The sequence below is a fragment of the Poromitra crassiceps genome (assembly GCF_964638095.1).
Source record: "Poromitra crassiceps genome assembly, contig: HAP1_SCAFFOLD_92, whole genome shotgun sequence".
Classification (NCBI taxonomy): Eukaryota; Metazoa; Chordata; class Actinopteri; order Beryciformes; family Melamphaidae; genus Poromitra; species Poromitra crassiceps.
Window position 1 is genome coordinate 335,466 of NW_028152243.1, and position 17,548 is coordinate 353,013.

The 17,548-nt window shown below is 45.2% G+C and overlaps 1 pseudogene across 1 annotated transcript in view; it reads left to right on the forward strand.

The window, feature by feature from the left end:
* Window positions 1-17,548, forward strand: part of LOC310800828 (NACHT, LRR and PYD domains-containing protein 3-like) — an 86,766-nt pseudogene that overhangs the window by 58,805 nt on the left and 10,413 nt on the right. The window contains exons 5-6 of the transcript in view: window positions 12,995-13,165; window positions 13,992-14,065. The product of the transcript in view is annotated as an NACHT, LRR and PYD domains-containing protein 3-like (transcript). The remainder of the gene's footprint in view (window positions 1-12,994; window positions 13,166-13,991; window positions 14,066-17,548) is intronic.

Here is a 17,548-nt window from a genome sequence, read left to right on the forward strand (position 1 = left end):
CAGGACAGCCCTGCCTCCATTTCTGTTTTGGTAGAGTGCAGCATTTATTACACGTCCAGACTCACTAACATCCAGATGGAAAGGTTGCTCGTAATCGGGAGTCGCCAAGCTGTGGGAATGTCCGAGTTCCTGTTTCACTTTTATAAAGGCTTTCTCTGCCTCTATTGTCCAGTTCAATATTGCTTTCAGGTTCCGGTTCCCGGACACTGAAAGCATATCTCGAAGTGGTTGAGTCAGGTTCACATAGTCAGGTATAAATGCCCTGCTATAACCTGTCAAACCCAGGAAGCCCAGCATTTCCTGTACTGTTCTGGGCTTGGGATAAGTTAATGCAGCGGATTTCTGGCTAGGGGACACTTTTTTCTGGTCTTGTGCTATTGTGCGTCCCAGGATCGTTACTTGACTTTGCGCTATTTGCGTTTTTTCGTGCTTTATCTTATAGCCTCCAAGGCCTATGGCTTTCAACACTGTATAGGTGGCTCCCAAGCAAGACTCAATGCTGGGAGCTGCTATCAGAATGTCATCGACATATTGTATGATACAGGGTATCATACTCACTCATTCAGGCTTATTCATAAGGTCATTCTATGCTATTTATTTCCAGTATACTTAATATTGGAGGAGTCAGGGACAAAACTGTTGTAATTTCCAACACAACACAATACACTGAACATAAGTCCTTGGAAACCAAAAAATGTGTTTAAGTGTGTCACCCCCCAGGAAATTGAGTTATTAACCACCCAGTCAAAATTTAAACTGAATTGAATGTCTCCAAGTGTATAAAATTAGGAGCTGAACATTTATGTTCTCAATGCAGTTAAGCTCTGCTTTTCTATAATGGATTTGGCTTCGGCTTCACGCCTCCGATCGGCTTCTCTGTACACAGGCTGAGCAGCCAGCAGGCAGAGATGCTCCCCCCCCCACACGCACACCTACACAGTAAAACTGTTAGTGTAAGTCAACAGCATTCACTGTAATTTTAACACTTAACACATTCAGTGCCACGGGGTTTGCCAAAAGGTTGCTATAAAGTGCCACATAGGCTCCAATGCATTTTAAAACAGTCATATAATTTCTTTAATAATTACTGTATATGTATGTAATGTAAACACTGAACACGCACAAATAACGATGAGACTCTCTTCTATCACCTGCAAAAAAAAGTTTATTGATCCCATTTTCCGTTCTTTAGTTATGAGCCGGAGAAGATAGCTTGATTTGACCAAAAACAGCAATTTTTTTCTAGAAACCTGAGATATTCAGCCTTTTGTGAAAGGAAGCATTTCAAGCACATCATTGACTCATTGCTAATATTTTCTGATGTAATGACACCTCAAAAATAATTTCCTTCAATACAAGAGTGAAAACAAAGGAATTTTGTTTGGCCAAATAATATTTTTTAGCTGCAACCAGCAGCGCTGGCCCCTGCGTGCGCAGACCCTACACCTTCTTGCTGGTCTTGATTTACTGCTGGTGGGCATCAGATAGCCTATTCTAGCTTGTTTGCTCTCTGTGCATCGAGCCTGCTGCAGCTGCCTGGGTCTGTTGTATGCTGTAGTGCCCTGCGTGCCCCACCCCCCCCCCCCCCTCCTCCTCCCCCCCCCGTTGTGGGAGGAGTGTCTCTCTGGGCTCTGCTGTGAGTGCGTTTGCTCTGCGTGTGCTCTGCACTGAAAAGTCCGCTACATCCAGCTTTTTTACAGCCGCGTGTATTTGTCACCAGCTCCCATGCTTCCAGTTGAGAATAATAACAACTCCACATGCGGATGGGCTGTAGCAGCGGACACGGAGGTGCTCAATTGTGACAGCAGATTGGCTGCTGCATACTGACGGATGCGATGCGATTTCCTTTTCCCCAACGACTTCTTCTGTGTGTTTTACTCCACGTTCTCTCATCTGGAGAGCGCTGTCGCCACCTAAGGGTTCTGTAAAATAGGTTAGACACATTCAATAGCTCTCATATTGTAAGAGGCGATGTAAGAGGCTTAGATCGACACCCCCCCCCCCCCCCCCCGTCAAAAAAACAATTTGGAGTTATTGACGCCATTTGGCGTCGCTGGCAGCCTACGGTAAATTTCTCTTGACGCCATATGGCGTCGCTGGCACTCAATGTGTTAATTTATCATAACTAACACCACAAGTGTCCATTGCTTAAAGTGTTGTGGTGGATTTGGGGTGTTTACAAATTCCAACACTCTAGGTGTGCACTTGAACACACCTCCATTTCTTTAACCACACCTCCACCTCCACTTCTCCAGAAACGTTTCACGTTGCCATTTTCTCCTCCTGTTTGGTAAGTTTTGCAATCAAATTTAACGTTTTAAGTTGGTAGGTCGGTTAGATTAGCATATAATATCATTGAATGTGGTCAGAGTTGAGTTTGCATGCGAATATTTGTCATCAAATCCAATTGTAAAATGTATTTGTCGAAGTGGCCGACTCCTACCATGCGGCCAGTCAGTTTAACCACATTGCTGTCGCAGAAAGGAGCTAATGCTAATGCTAGTAATATCTGCTACATGTTTTAATACAAGTTCTTCTTTGTTTTTGTTTGCAACTACTAAAGCCTATAACGTTATCTTGGTGGACAACGAGCGGGACACGCAGTGGAGGAGCGAGTGAGGGAAGAAAGGTAACATGGTATTATGGCGGACTGTTAGCAATTGTAGCTAGTAAACGTTAGCTCAGACGGCATGTAGCCTCAGTAAACCACTTATTGTGATCAAATATCCCCGCATTCACAGCACTCCCAGAGCTGGCGACTGGCGTAATCCATATAAACCCCCTTCTTGCTTCACCCGAAATGAAATGTCCAGGATTTGTGTTAGTTGATGGCTCAAAATTAAGCTTTAGGTTTAGTAATAGCTTCGATAACCAAAGCTTACCCTGGCAGCATTGAGGCTAGCTGTCCATTGATTCTGCTTTGTTTCATAAAGCATGTGGCCCTGAGATTAAAACAGTCTCATAGACCAGTTCCACAGTGGCCATGGCTCTGACTACAAACAGTGGCATCACAGCAGCAGGGAGCCATAGCGCTAGTTTGAGCCACGTTTGCCATGTTTAAAGGAACAGCTCACCCTAAAATCCAAAATACCCTTTGTTCCAACCCGCAGATGCTGTGATGCTTACCGCGCAGGAAAGATTACTCAACTGATTTCTGAAATGACTGCCCGCGATATGCTGCCGCTGTGTTTTGTTTTCATCACCATGAGTTTGCTGAACAGGTAAATAAATAAATATTAAATAATTTAGATAGAAGTAGCCTAGATGTCGGTTTTAACTTTAATGATTTACAGTTGCACACAGTGTGTGAGTGTGTGTGTGTGTGTGTGTCTGTGTGTGTGTGTGCCTGTAATCACGAGCACACACACTAAACGCGCACTTGTCCACATGATCACATGTTTTACTGCCATTTTATTCAACTGCAAAATAAATCTTTTTTCAGATTCAATTAGATACCAAATACGAAGAAAAATGGTGCAAATCATAACAATTCAGCGCAAATAATGGCTTTCACGTCTGTGTAAAAGTGATTTGTGAAACTACGTCTGTAATGCTGGATAAAAAAATCCTGAATACAAATGTTTTTTTTCTCTCTCATTGTAAAGTTAGTAGCTGGGCAAAAAAAATCAAAAATATTTAAAATCCAATGCAAAGGTTTGGCAAAGTACAGCACTGTTAGGATGACGTCATCATTCCTACTTTGACGTCGTCATTCCTACTATGATGTCATCGATCACTGATGATGTCGTGATTCATGGGCGTCTTTCATGCCTTTCGCCGGTGATGTCATAACACAGGTGATGTCATATTCCGTCATATTCACATCTATAAGGGCCTGCTCCTGCAGGCCTTGGCCAGTGATTCATACTGTCAGGATCGGAGTGAGAAGTGTGGATCTAATCGCGGGTAGTTGATGACCACGGGAAACTTGGTAGGTCTGGAGAAGCCGGGGTGCTGTGGAACTTGGTAGCTTGAAAGCTGGGAGCTGCACTGTTCGGGGTTTGGGAACAGTTGGTTGCAGGTTGCAGACGTTGCTTGAGATTGGTATGATCCTAATTTAGATTTTGAATCACTGGCCAAGGCCTGCAGGAGCAGGCCCTTATAGATGTGAATATGACGGAATATGACATCACCTGTGTTATGACATCACCGGCGAAAGGCATGAAAGACGCCCATGAATCACGACATCATCAGTGATCGATGACATCATAGTAGGAATGACGACGTCAAAGTAGGAATGATGACGTCATCCTAACAGTACCCTCCCCTCAACGGATGCCACCTGGCGTCCAATGAGGCCATCAAGGATGGCCTCTGGAGAACAGAAAATCTGCAGGCGCCTGGAGACCATCAAAAGGGTCAATGTGTTGGCCACTTCAGCTGACCGCATGGTGGGTCTGCTGAAGCGGCCGGCGGAGAAACTGGCGCCTCAGGGTCTTCTGTGTTGGCCACTTCAGCTGACCGCGTGGTGGGTCAGCTGAAGCGGCCGGCGGGGAAACTGGCACCTCAGGGTCTTCTGTGTCGGCCACTTCAGCTGACCGCATGGTGGGTCTGCTGAAGCGGCCGGCGGAGAAACTGGCACCTCAGGGTCTTCTGTGTTGGCCACTTCAGCTGACCGCGTGGTGGGTCTGCTGAAGCGGCCGGCGGAGAAACTGGCGCCTCAGGGTCTTCTGTGTTGGCCACTTCAGCTGACCGCGTGGTGGGTCTGCTGAAGCGGCCGGCGGGGAAACTGGCACCTCAGGGTCTTCTGTGTTGGCCACTTCAGGTGACCGCGTGGTGGGTCTGCTGAAGCGGCCGGCAGGGAAACTGGCACCTCAGGGTCTTCTGTGTTGGCCACTTCGGCTGACCGCGTGGTGGGTCTGCTGAAGCGGCCGGCGGGGAAACTGGCGCCTCAGGGTCTTCTGTGTTGGCCACTTCAGCTGACCGCGTGGTGGGTCTGCTGAAGCGGCCGGCGGGGAAACTGGCACCTCAGGGTCGTCTGTGTTGGCCACTTCAGCTGACCGCGTGGTGGGTCTGCTGAAGCGGCCGGCGGGGAAACTGGCGCCTCAGGGTCTTCTGTGTTGGCCACTTCAGCTGACCGCGTGGTGGGTCTGCTGAAGCGGCCGGCGGGGAAACTGGCACCTCAGGGTCCACTTCAGCTGACCGCGTGGTGGGTCAGCTGATGCGGCCGGCGGGAAAACTGGCATCTCGGGAGCCTCCTCCTTGATTGGTGGAAATGTACCCGCTAAATCCATTTCTGAGTGATTCATACTGTCAGGATCGGTGTTAGACATGTGGATCTAATCGCGGGTAGTTGATGACCACGGGAAACTTGGTAGGTCTGGAGAAGCTGGGGTGTTGTGGAACTTGGTAGCTTGAAAGCTGGGGCTGCACTGTTCGAGGTTTTGGGAACGGTTGCAGGTGGTATGATCCTAGTTTAGATTTTGAATAACTGGCCAAGGCCTGCAGGAGCAGGCCCTTATAGATGTGAATATGACGGAATATGACATCACCTGTGTTATGACATCACCGGCGAAAGGCATGAAAGACGCCCATGAATCACGACATCATCAGTGATCGATGACATCATAGTAGGAATGACGACGTCAAAGTAGGAATGATGACGTCATCCTAACAAGCACAGCATAGCTTTGACTGATTTTGTCTGTTTGTAGCTGTGGACAGTGTTTTGAAGAGAATGACTATCATCGGAGTCATCCTCTCCTTCCGCTCCTTGGCTCAGGAGGATCTGAGAGACGTAAGACACACACACACACACACACCCTCACAAATATAGACATGCATGTAGACGCACAAATAATGCATGCAAGGACTGTTAGAACACGCAGGCACAGTTGAAAGGTAAAATGTCAAAAAATGTATCTGTGCCAATCAGAAAATGAACCTGTCCCTGTTCCTAAAAAGTCTGTTTTGTCTCTCTTGTCTCTAGGTTTTGTCTTGTCATATTCCATTCCTTGTCAGTTCAGTGGAGGATTTCAAGGACCACATCCCGCGAGAGACAGACATGAAGGTAACACGCGCTGAAAAGACACAAACCCTGGAAACACACTGGACACAAATAGTGGAAACAGTCCAAATTGCGTTCGAACCTGTTGTCTCTGTGTAATTTGCTTTCTCTCTCCTGTGTGTGTGTGTGTGTGTGTGTGTAGGTGGCAATGAATGTCTATGAGCTGTCATCGGCAGCAGGTTTTAGTCTAGTAGGAACGGGGGGTCCCCGCGCACCCGAAAGATATATTTTTCTAACATAGATTTTTGTACTCCTCAAGGTGTCTAATAAACAAATTTTGTTGTTACCCCGTTGAAATAGTGTCCCATGGGTCTGTTTGGCGGCCATCTTTGCGGGCATATTGCGATGTCTGATGAAAATGGATAAGGGTCATAACTTCTGAACTAGACGTCATACAGAGACAAATGACACCACTTTTCTGTATGATTTCTGCATGAGGAATTGATTGAGAGGGTTGTTTTAATGGTTTTAACAGGTTTGGTATAGTAAAACTCAAAAACATTTGAAAAAAGTGTCTAATTTACTCTCAAAATCTTGCAAAAGAAATCTATCTACATATTAGTCCATGGGCCAGAAGGGTTGGGAATAATGCTCATATTGATTTTTGGCAAGGTATACATCTCTAGAGTTAGAAAATATGTGAGAGCATTGCACCAATGGTAGCTAAATGTGTGTTATCACTCGATTTATAACACCATGCAAAACATAATAGTTGTGGGACTTTTAGGGACATTTGAGGCTAAGTTCATGCAAATAAAGTCTAAAAGCACCAGATTTTGCCCAGAATTACCCCAGGGCATGCTCTAACAATTGAGCCAGAGTGCCCGAGCCGGTGACCCCCGGGGTCACCATGGCGGCCAAATCCAATATGACGACTGTCTGAAATAGATTTTGGCTATCACTTTTGAAAGAGATGAGCTAGAAATACAGACTTGGTGTCTATCTTATATTTTTTGACCATTACGGCCGGAACACACATCTTGCGTGTGCTGTCCATCTGCGTGGCGTCTGCGTGGCGTTTTCATTTCGGTTCCCATGTTAACAGGTTACAGCAGCCACACCACCGGCATCAGACGCGCGTCTCAGGCGCGTGTCTTGCGAGCGTGAGACGCGCGTCATCTAGAGAATAGAAGCGAAGCCTATTTTTTCAGCTTTCCGCGCGCGTGTCTCTAGCGTCTCTACAGAAATACACATTAAAAATGACCTATTTCTGTTCATAATCATATCATACAAGCACTATTTTCAAAGCAGACATAATAACTGTTAGCAGAGTGGGTTAATGCAGCAGTTCTCGCGTGCACTCCCAGAGCAGCAGCAAGACGGAGGAAATAACGAGGAACAGTTTCTCTTTCTCTGTGGTTCTTCTCCCATGGAGCTGTTTATTGACAGACACTGGGTCAGAGACACACACACACATACATACGTTTTCCGTGCATGTCATTGGCTGTAACCACCTGTGTTGCGTTCAGGTAACATCCTAAATTACAATGTTATACAATTGAGAGCATATTCTCTTTTATATCAACAATAAAATTCTCACAACACTTCCGTGTTTATTTCTCTGGGCGAATTTGCGGCATATTTTTTTGACTCTGGTTGCCAATCACGGCTCGTTTTGATTTGAGACGAGAGGATGAGCTGAGCTCACAGCTGCAGTTCTCCTGCCCTCTGAAAAACCAGATAGGCTACAACGTGGCTTCGTTCCTCCCCTCCCCACCACACACACACACACACACACACACACACAAATCATACTGCCTCGATTCTGAAGTGAGCCCAAGCGATCTTCAGTTAAAATCATCATTGTATTGTTTATAGCAAATTTAATAAATGGTAAACTCTATAGGAAGATAGTTGGCAGACAGGCAGCAGCTGCACGCACCAGCCACGCTGCCTGTGTGGATGCCACGGGCGTGCCAGCCGCAGCAAGCACGCCACGCACACGCACACGCCACGCACACGCAAGAAGTGTGTTCCGGCCGTTAGAAAGGTGTTGGAATGCTTATCTTTACTAATGAAGATGTGTGTGGACCCCTAATCTGCATATTTCCAAGATGGCGACTACCTGAATATGAGTTTTACCATAACTGTTGATGCTTTTAGTAAACTCGGTGCAGGCCCGGCGCCACGAGGGGGCCTCAGGGGGCTTAGCCCCCTCAGTAAAATTGTCGGCCCCCTCACTTGAATTTTTTTTTTTTTTTTTTTAAGAATAGTTAATCTATAAAGGCCAGTTAGGCAATGTTTGTACCTGACATGTTTAGGCTGCTGTTTCTGCAGTCTTCATCAAATTTGATCAGTTTAAGTTGATGTAGGCTACCCCCTGTAAACATAGCTCTGTTGTTACAGAATTGGCAGGGAAGCGCTATTTGCTGTGCTTTGGTTGTCACAAGGTGTCAGAGATGTAGCTATTTATTAAATTTGAACCTATGAACCCTTGAACCTCTATTAATGCCTTAATCTGCTGCTGTGAAATAAATGTTTTATTTGATTTTGAATTGTAGTCTTTCTTGTGTTATTGCGCTTTTCAGAGGTTATTATGGTTAAAAAGTCCAGAAATAGGCATAGCGGGTATATAACCTATGTTTTACGATATAAAAATATCATATTAAAAAAAAAAAAAAAAAAATCGAAAAAAAAAAAAAAAATCAGCCCCCTCGCCAGTTATAACAGCCCCCTCAGTCAGCAGAGACACAAAGAAGTTATATTATGTTTTAATAATTTCCATCCATTTAATTATCTCCATGGGCATCTCCACTCAGCAGGGGACCCCAGGAAGGTGGCGAGGAGGCTGCTGCTTCTGCTGATAAAGACGACCGTGACGGGCCAGACGAAGAGGACAACACAGCTTCCACTTCCTCGGCTGAATCCATTCAACCTCAACCAAAACGGAAGAAAAGTTCCTTGCTGGACTTTTTGGGGGATGGCTATGGAGAGCATGCCATCCCCATTAAGATCGTGACGAGCTGGAGCGGTACTGGCTGGAAGCCTGCATCCCAGCAGATGAGGAGGATCCACTTGTGTGGTGGTGCGAGAAGGAGCGATCCTTCCCAAAGCTATCTCATCTTGCACGTCGCTATCTGTGTGTGCCTGCAACATCTGTGCCAGCGGAGAGTCTTTTCAGCTGCCTTTGTCAAATTGTTGACAAAGGCTTGAAGCCGAAACGTCCAATTTTTTCACTGCCCAATAAAAGGCTGTTTTTCAATTAGCCTACCGTGAGTGCCGGCTCTCCTTTTTCATTGTTGGCTGCGTTCCCCGCTGTTGACGTCATTGTTTCGGCTGCGTATTCTTCATCATCGTCTGTCTCTTCTCCACTGTACACCACCAATACAGTGTGCGGGAACGGGTGCACTACAATCCGCACTTGTTGAGGGGGAGGGTGACAACGAGTCATCTTCTTCCTCGTCGTCAATGCGACATTTCTTGCCTTTGCCGAAAAAGCTTAAAAGCGAGCTTTGTTTCATGTCTTCTTGATTTGGCGCTGCTGCTGCTGCTGCTGCTGTGCGTGCATTTGTTTACTTTACGTAGTTTCCCATGATGCTCCGGGGCACATAGGTCAGCGGAGCGTGATTTCTACTCGCACATAGGATAAGTTGGACACAGTGCATGACAGCGTTCACATGTGTTTTGCAGACAAACAAAACACTTTTTTTATCCCATTTTTTTTGGGTGCGCCAGCGGCCTGTCTGGGTGGCATTTGCACACCCTAGCGCACCCGTGGCTACGTGCCTGCTCTAAAGGACTATAATGTATTTTTTCACCTCGATTCCAACACCGCCACCCGTGAGTAGGCAGGGCTACAGGAGAGAGACAGCGTACAGCGGGGGGTTGGGAGTCTATGGAATTCTGGTCCTTCTTTAACACTATAATGTTAAAGAAGGACCAGAAATACAAAGTTCCTGTAATAACATAGAAGACTATTACATAGTTCCTGCATTTTGCCTTTTCAGGGGTATTTTTTCTAATGCAGTTGCACAGATATTGTGATGTATGGTAAATAAATTGTCTTGCAATGTATCCAGTATGGCAGAATCGCCATATTGTGATACCATCATTATCATGGGCAACGTATCATATCGTGAGTTGTAACGTGTCCTCCTTTTTGCTGTTATGGAAATGGCCACCCTATGTAGGTTACATAGGGTTTACTGGGCAGCCCAGGTCTGCCTCTCAGTCTGGGGCTCTAACTAATGTTAGCCAGGCTGCCTGGTCTCTTCTGTATATCCTTAAAACAGCTATGAGGAGAGGAGCTTGTGAACAACATCCCCACAGTCAAAGCACTTCTCTGAGATATCCATTATAAAAACTCTCCTCATGCTTGACCCCAAATAAAACCTCCAGTGTATGTTTGTGTGACTCTTGCGTGACATTATAGCACACATGGGCAAAATGCGGCACCAGGGCCAGACCCGGCCCCTGGGCCATCTCAATCTGGCCCCCAATGTCCTCAACAGAAAACAAAACAACCCCCCAAAACTCAATAAAAGGCAGAGTTATGTTAATAAATCTCATCTGCTATAGAGCCATTTGATTTGTATCACTATTATATTATATCAGGGGATTAACAGGAGAAATGACCAATCACAGCGGGAGAGAGGGTTAAAAATAGACTCCCATGAAAATCATGTTGGCAGGTATGATGTCCAATGTGTGGCCCTAAGCTTACTTTATGTAAACCAGTATGGCCCTCTGGAGAAAACAAAATGTTGCCCACCCCTGCATTATAGTCAATGCTTCAATAGCTAACAGCTAACGTTAGCTGATGGCTGGTTGTGTGTTAAACTTGTGTTAAACCCTAACCCATATTATAGCCGGGAGTTGTAACGTTATGAAACACATTTCCTGGCATAGGCAGGCAGTTGGACAACCTCGTAAGTTCTGAAAACGTGTCTATTACGTTATTCCAGCTAATGTTAAAGGGCCCATATTTTGCTAATATAATGTATTATTATTTTATTGTTGGCCTCCACTAGAGTAACTTATTGCATCAGTCATAGTTGAAAAAACTCAGTTTATCTTGTACTGGCTCTCACTGTCCCCTTCAGTTCACCCTCTGTCTGAAACGCTCTGTTTTAAGTCCTGTCCCTGAACCCCCACCCTCTGGGAAATACTCCAGGTGGGCAGCGCGAGGAGTTTTTGTGTTTGCAAACTTCTGCCCAGAGAGCTATAGCGCTGTAGAAGCCAGACTGTCTGTCTGTCTGTCTGTCTGTCTGACTATCTATCTATCTATCTATCTATCTATCTATCTAGATAAGATAGATAGATAGATAGATAGATAGATAGATAGATAGATAGATAGATAGATAGATAGTCATGCATAACAGAAACAGACAGGCGATCTCTGCTATGGCTACTAAATTTGGTAGTTGTAAAACAATGATATCAACGAGCAACGATGAAAAACGTGACTTGGACATAAAGCAAGCTATCAATTGATATATTAACATCCCCCTAGCTATCTACAGCTCCGCTAGGCCCGGTGCACCCGGACATTTCCTTCGGTGGCTGGCCGAGCAGGGATTCTATTACCGTGGCCGCCATAACGTTACACCCTGCCTGGAGAGCTTCACAGTAGCTAATGTAGCTAGTTAGCTAACTTCCCAAATGCTTGTAACTATAAGTGTGCCTCTCCTAGCAAAGGCTACACCGACCAAACCAAAATGAGGACTTGGAGAAGTCAGCAAGTTGGACTAACGTTACAAGTTCTGAAAATGTGTGCCTTCGTCATTCATTGGTTGTTCATGTCTATGAAAGGCAGCTGTGCTGCTAGGCTAATAGCAAGTGCTAACGTTACCCAGCCGGTAAGTAACGTTAGCGCTTCCTAGCTGCTAGGTACAACCGATGCTGGAATGAGACACATATTTTCAGAACTTACCACTTCAGTCAGCCTACATCCTGGCTCACTTCCAAGTCGTCTCCTTGTTTTGTGTGAAAGTGAAAGGCAGATACGGCCGAGACGAGTGGAAATTAGCAGCGCTAAATGTCAACACAAGGAAGGGTGGGGACTGCGCGCCGGCCGGCCGCAACGCTTTGTTGCCAGGGTAACAAGTCCTACCTGACGTCACCAAAATTATGGTTCTCGCACAAAATCGGCATAAATCCATGTCATCTCGTCTACGAGAGTTCATGGGCGGGAGGGGGGTTCATGCGGGTAACATTAAAACACTTTCACATATTTATTTGAAGCTTAGCCCATGTTTAATATGACCATCCAAGATTGTAACAACATATATATGATACAAAATTAAGAAATGCATAATATGGCCCCTTTAACATTATCGGTTGTTCGCAACGTTATTATGCCAGCTGTGAAAGGCTAGCACGATGCAAGCTAACACAACCTGGTTCATAGTATTACTTTGGTATGATATTACGTTGGCTTGCACGCGTTAAAACCGATAACGTTAGCTTGTGTAATAAAACACATTTTCTGAACTTACCACTTCAGTCCTAAACATACGTCCTAACGTTACTTCCTCACACACTTTTCTCCAAACCAGCATCTTTTTATTGTGGTCCCATCACACATCAAGCAGAACCCGTCTGGCCATAACGTTACGCAACTTACTATTCCCCAACACACATATACAAGGCTGTGATGAGGGGATAAGCCAGTGACGGCTTGAGACTGGCTGCCACAGCTGTCAATCATCCCTTTGTATATCGTCAAATAACTACAAACTGATCAGAAACATGACCACTTGATTGATGATCTGAAATGATAGAAACCACCTTTGGGAAATAATATCTGATGTGTACGTTGATTGTTTAGTTTGGCTCATTTCCCACCCACTAACATGGCGGAGGCGGGACTTGTGACCTATACTGGGACTGACCGCCAGGGCGGCGATCTAAGATGATTTGGCCTCACTGAAAAGAGCTGATATCCTGTCCATTCTTTTTACAGTCAATGATCTATACATCCATATAATGAAACTGTGTGTGTGTGTGTGTGTGTGTGTGTGTGTGTGTGTGTGTGTGTGTGTGCAGGCTGTCAGGCTGTATGATCACAGAGGAAGGCTGTGCTTCCCTGGCCTCAGCTCTGAGCTCCAACCCCTCTCATCTGAGAGAGCTTGACCTGAGCTACAATCATCCAGGAGCCTCAGTGAAGCTCCTCTCCGCTGGACTGGAGGATCCACACTGGACACTGGAGACTCTCAGGTATTGAGAGACAACGCCTGCTAGAAGGCTGAGAGTCACACACATCTTCTCTGTCTCAGTGAGAAGAGGAGGAATCTGCTGGTCTGACTTTGTTTATTCCTCCAGTGTGGACCATGGTGGAGTGCAGAGGCTGAAACCAGGTGTGAGGAGATGTAAGTGTGTATTTAGTTTGATTCATTAACAAACTAACTTCAATGTCATGTCTTTAATCAGAATCAGAGTTATTTTATTCACCAAGGTATGTTCACTTACAAGGAAAATGACTTGGTGTGACCGCCTAATTTTAGTTGTATGAACGACCGTGGACAATAGCTCCCTCTTGAGGGACTTTCTAAGAGACTTAATGTGAAAGCAGCTCTGAGAGGCTCACTAGAAATGTAGTGTGTGCTTATGACTTATAAGCATATATAACCCTAACCCTCCTGAGGGACGTTCTAAGAGAGAAAAGTTCAAGTTAAAAAATATAGCTGCAAGCGGCAATTGAGGCATCCAGGCACAATTTGAAAAGACAGACAGACAGAGAGACAAAACATTACTATACTGTAGGTATATAGACACATATAGAGATAGAGAAATACAGATAATATATGAACTTTTTGCATTTTTAGCACCCACTAGGGTGTGTTCCAGCAACACTGCTCAACATGTCTTACTTTTCGTGGGATTTGATGATGATGGATTACAAGTTCTGGCTAGTTTAGTGTTAGGAGGACATGTTTCGTTAAAGCGTTGGGGCCCTATAGCGTACACCGGTGCAGAAGGCATCTGCGGTAGCGTTTGCGTCTGTGCTCGCTCTCTTTCCTATCGTCCACCTGCACACCTGCAGGCCATGCGCCCGGTACCGGGAAGATAAGCAGCTTTGTGCTCCCAAACGCGCCCGTGGGCGTGCTGCTCTGAAAAGTAGGTGTGTCCATGGAAAATCCTGACGCACTGCCATCGTACAGATGAGCACAAACAACTTTGTTAAGACGAGCTGAGACCACTTCTTACCACAATCTACACCTCTCTCTCTCTCCAAATCTCTCTGTTTTGTCTATGTCTCTCTCAGGTTTATTACTTCATAAATAAATTAAAGACCCACTTATTTAAAAAACCCTCAAATAGTAATATAATATTACAACTACTACTAATAATATACTAATAAATAACTTTATTTATATAGGACGAATCAGCATGACATCACAACAACAAAAACAGCACTTAGTGAACTCAGTTAAGTAGTATGAGTTGTGCCAAACAAACGTTAATATCTCAAAAACTATCCATCACATCACTTATATTTAGACTTTGTGAGTGAGAGCAGAAGTAGCTCAAGGGTTTGATGTATAATATATGTATGTTGTGTTAAACTCGTGTGAACTGTCACAATTTTGTGTGGATTTAGTCTAAAGTACAGCCTGCTATGTGAGACACACTCAAGGCTGGTCCCATTATAAAGGCTGAAAAAAGCATCAAACATAAACTGTGATTTCTCAAAGAGTACAAAAGATAAATTAAAGCTGAGTTAAGGTGATCAAGTCCTAAAAGTGCTGACTCGTTGAAAGTTTAAATGGAGTGTTAAAGTATGAAGGAGCAGTTAGAGGTCAAAGAGGGCGTGGTTTCACATTGAACTCTGTTTAAAACCAACAGCAGTTTCTTCCAGAAGCTGTGAAGCGGTTTGTTCCAAACAGCATGATCGCTCATCCAGCAGCTTTCATCAGATCAAATACAGCTCAAAGTGCTTCACACACACACACACACACACACACACACACACACACACACACACTAGGGTTTAATCCCGGGAAACGGGATTCCCAAATGCCATCCAACCCATTTCCCGTTTTCCGGGAAATTAATGACGGGAAGCTGGGAAAAAATGTTGTTGTATTTTTACATGCAGAACATATTGGAATAGGCCTATATTTAGAAATATGCAGACAGTTTACTTTCTTAAATGATGTAGCCTATGTTTTAAAAAGAACATGTAATATATTAGGCTACTGTAAGCATTGTAAAGTCATTAAATGATCACGATGTACATGTATAGACCTTATTCGCTAACCCTGGAGAGCACCATATTGTTGACATACCATCCTGCGCGCACACAGCGCTGCAGCTGACAACTAGTAACAGCCTTATTGTCATTTCTGTTCCATTACAAAATAGCGATGCTAATGATACCAATAAAAACCCCACAGTTGTTATTTGCATGCTGCCGACGGCAGCCGTTAATGCCTGTAATAAATAAACAAAAGAACGAGGTGAACAGACTTTGCTGTGAGGAGCTGTCAGAAAGTTTCACCTGTCTCAACTAACTATCCACACACCTCTCCTGTGCTGCTAACGTATCCTCAGTCTCGCTCCCTTCACGTCTGAGGACCGTAGAGATAGAAACAAACCACGGGGACTTTATTGCTGTCATTACTACAGCCATGCCTAACGCAGGTCACCATCCGAACACAATTGGAACGATACAGGTAACACTAACAGCGGCTAGCTTCCTATAAATGCTGCTCCACATAGGCTGTCACTTTGAGAGCTGCTGCGTTATGTCAACAATATGGCGGTGGTTAGCGTGCCAGTACGTGAGTGACGTCAATCGAATAAGGTCTAGGCATTTCGGAGACATCAAAGTGAATCAATCAACCAACAATCAATCAATTTTCTATTTATATAGCGCCAAATAACGAGGTATTGCAGGCAGATTTTAATACTATCTTCTCTGACAACAATGCTATAGCCAGTCATTTGAAATTTGATATCCTTTGTAGAGTGGAATTAATTTCTGATTTTATTTCGGCGTGTTTTGGCCATGTGCCTTTGTGCACTGTGCACCGGTGGAACACACTGAAAGCTTATTGCACAACATAGCCTAATAAACACAAAGCCCACGATGTTTCTTTTCTTTTCTACTATACTTCTGACTTGCTTGAGGGGATTGTGCCATGACCGGTAATGCAGTAGCCTACGAGACGGCGATTGAGCACCGTGCAAACTTCACCAGCGGTGAAAACGACAATCAGCCCAGCCGTGCGTCCTCGGTTCGTGTGCCCCAGGTTGGGCAATGGGCATGATGGTCTGGTCGTAGGCGATGTCCATGCACAGAGGGGTGGAGATAGTCTGAAACAGCCGTGCTCCAGTATGCGGTATGGAGATGTCTGGGCACGGCTGGAAGATGAGCAGTGCAGCCGCCAGAGCGCAGCGCAGCAGCCCATATAAAAGCACGCGTTGACAGGTATCAGACAGCATTGATGTTGTGCGTAAAAGAGCGTGAAAACAGGCTGATTGACGCGTTTACGGCTCCATTCCTTCCACGGCAGTTTCCACAACTCTCTAAGAAAATATTTAGCCTAGGCTACTACAGGATTTATTCATACATTCATACATTTATTCAAACAGCCTAAAAAGTTAGTTAAATTGTGATGTTTTGCCTTAATTAATTAATATTAATGGCACCAAATAATACATTCGTCAGGTTGGGAACAAATAGGTATATTTCTCCTTGATGTATAAAAAAAAAGAAAAACAACAAATTTCCCGGGATTCCCGGGAAAGAGCTCTTCATTTCCCGTTTCCTGGTATGGCTCATTTTCGGGAAAAATATTAAACCCTAACACACACACACATAGACACACACACACACACGCACGCACGCACGCACTGTGGGAACTCTGATTCAAGCCAATAGTCAAAAGCAGGTTTTAAATGCAATATGCATTGTTTTATTCAATTAAACAAAGAAAGTTCATCCCTTCTCGGGGAAATCAGGGAAAGATAACTCTTTCGGCCAGGGTTAGCCTGCGACTCCGTAGGGCTGTTCTCCCCACCACGTAGCCCGGCCTCAGTTCCTCGCTTTTAATTGCTTCAATATCTTGCCTGAGAACGAGAGGAGAGAGTCTGTGTCAGGTAACAGCAATATCATCACAAGCGAATGTTTAGGGAGAGGATCGGGAAATGTACTTACCGCCCGACAGCAAGGAGCTTCCTTCTGGAGGAGAACCGGCCACACAGTGAGGTTCAGAGCGGTGTCTGGCTTTCTATGGCCCTTGATTGGGGGATCCGCTCCAGCCGTGCGCTCTGCTCCTAAGCGCGCCCGGCTGTCAGCGGTCCCACTGATTCAACATGAAATTGGGGAAGTACCTGTTGTTGATGACGCGGCCTAGACACCGTCTCTGTCGGGAATCCCCGGCTCTGACGTCACTGTGGTGGCTGGTTGTCCTCCCGCTCTCACCTGTCAAGCAGTATGTTACCGAGACTCCACAGCACGCACGCACGCACGCACACACACACACACACACACACACACACACACACACACACACACACAGACACACACACACACATAGACAGTGCTTCACACAAGACATTATTCAAACCATAAGAAATAAGATCATAGAAAAG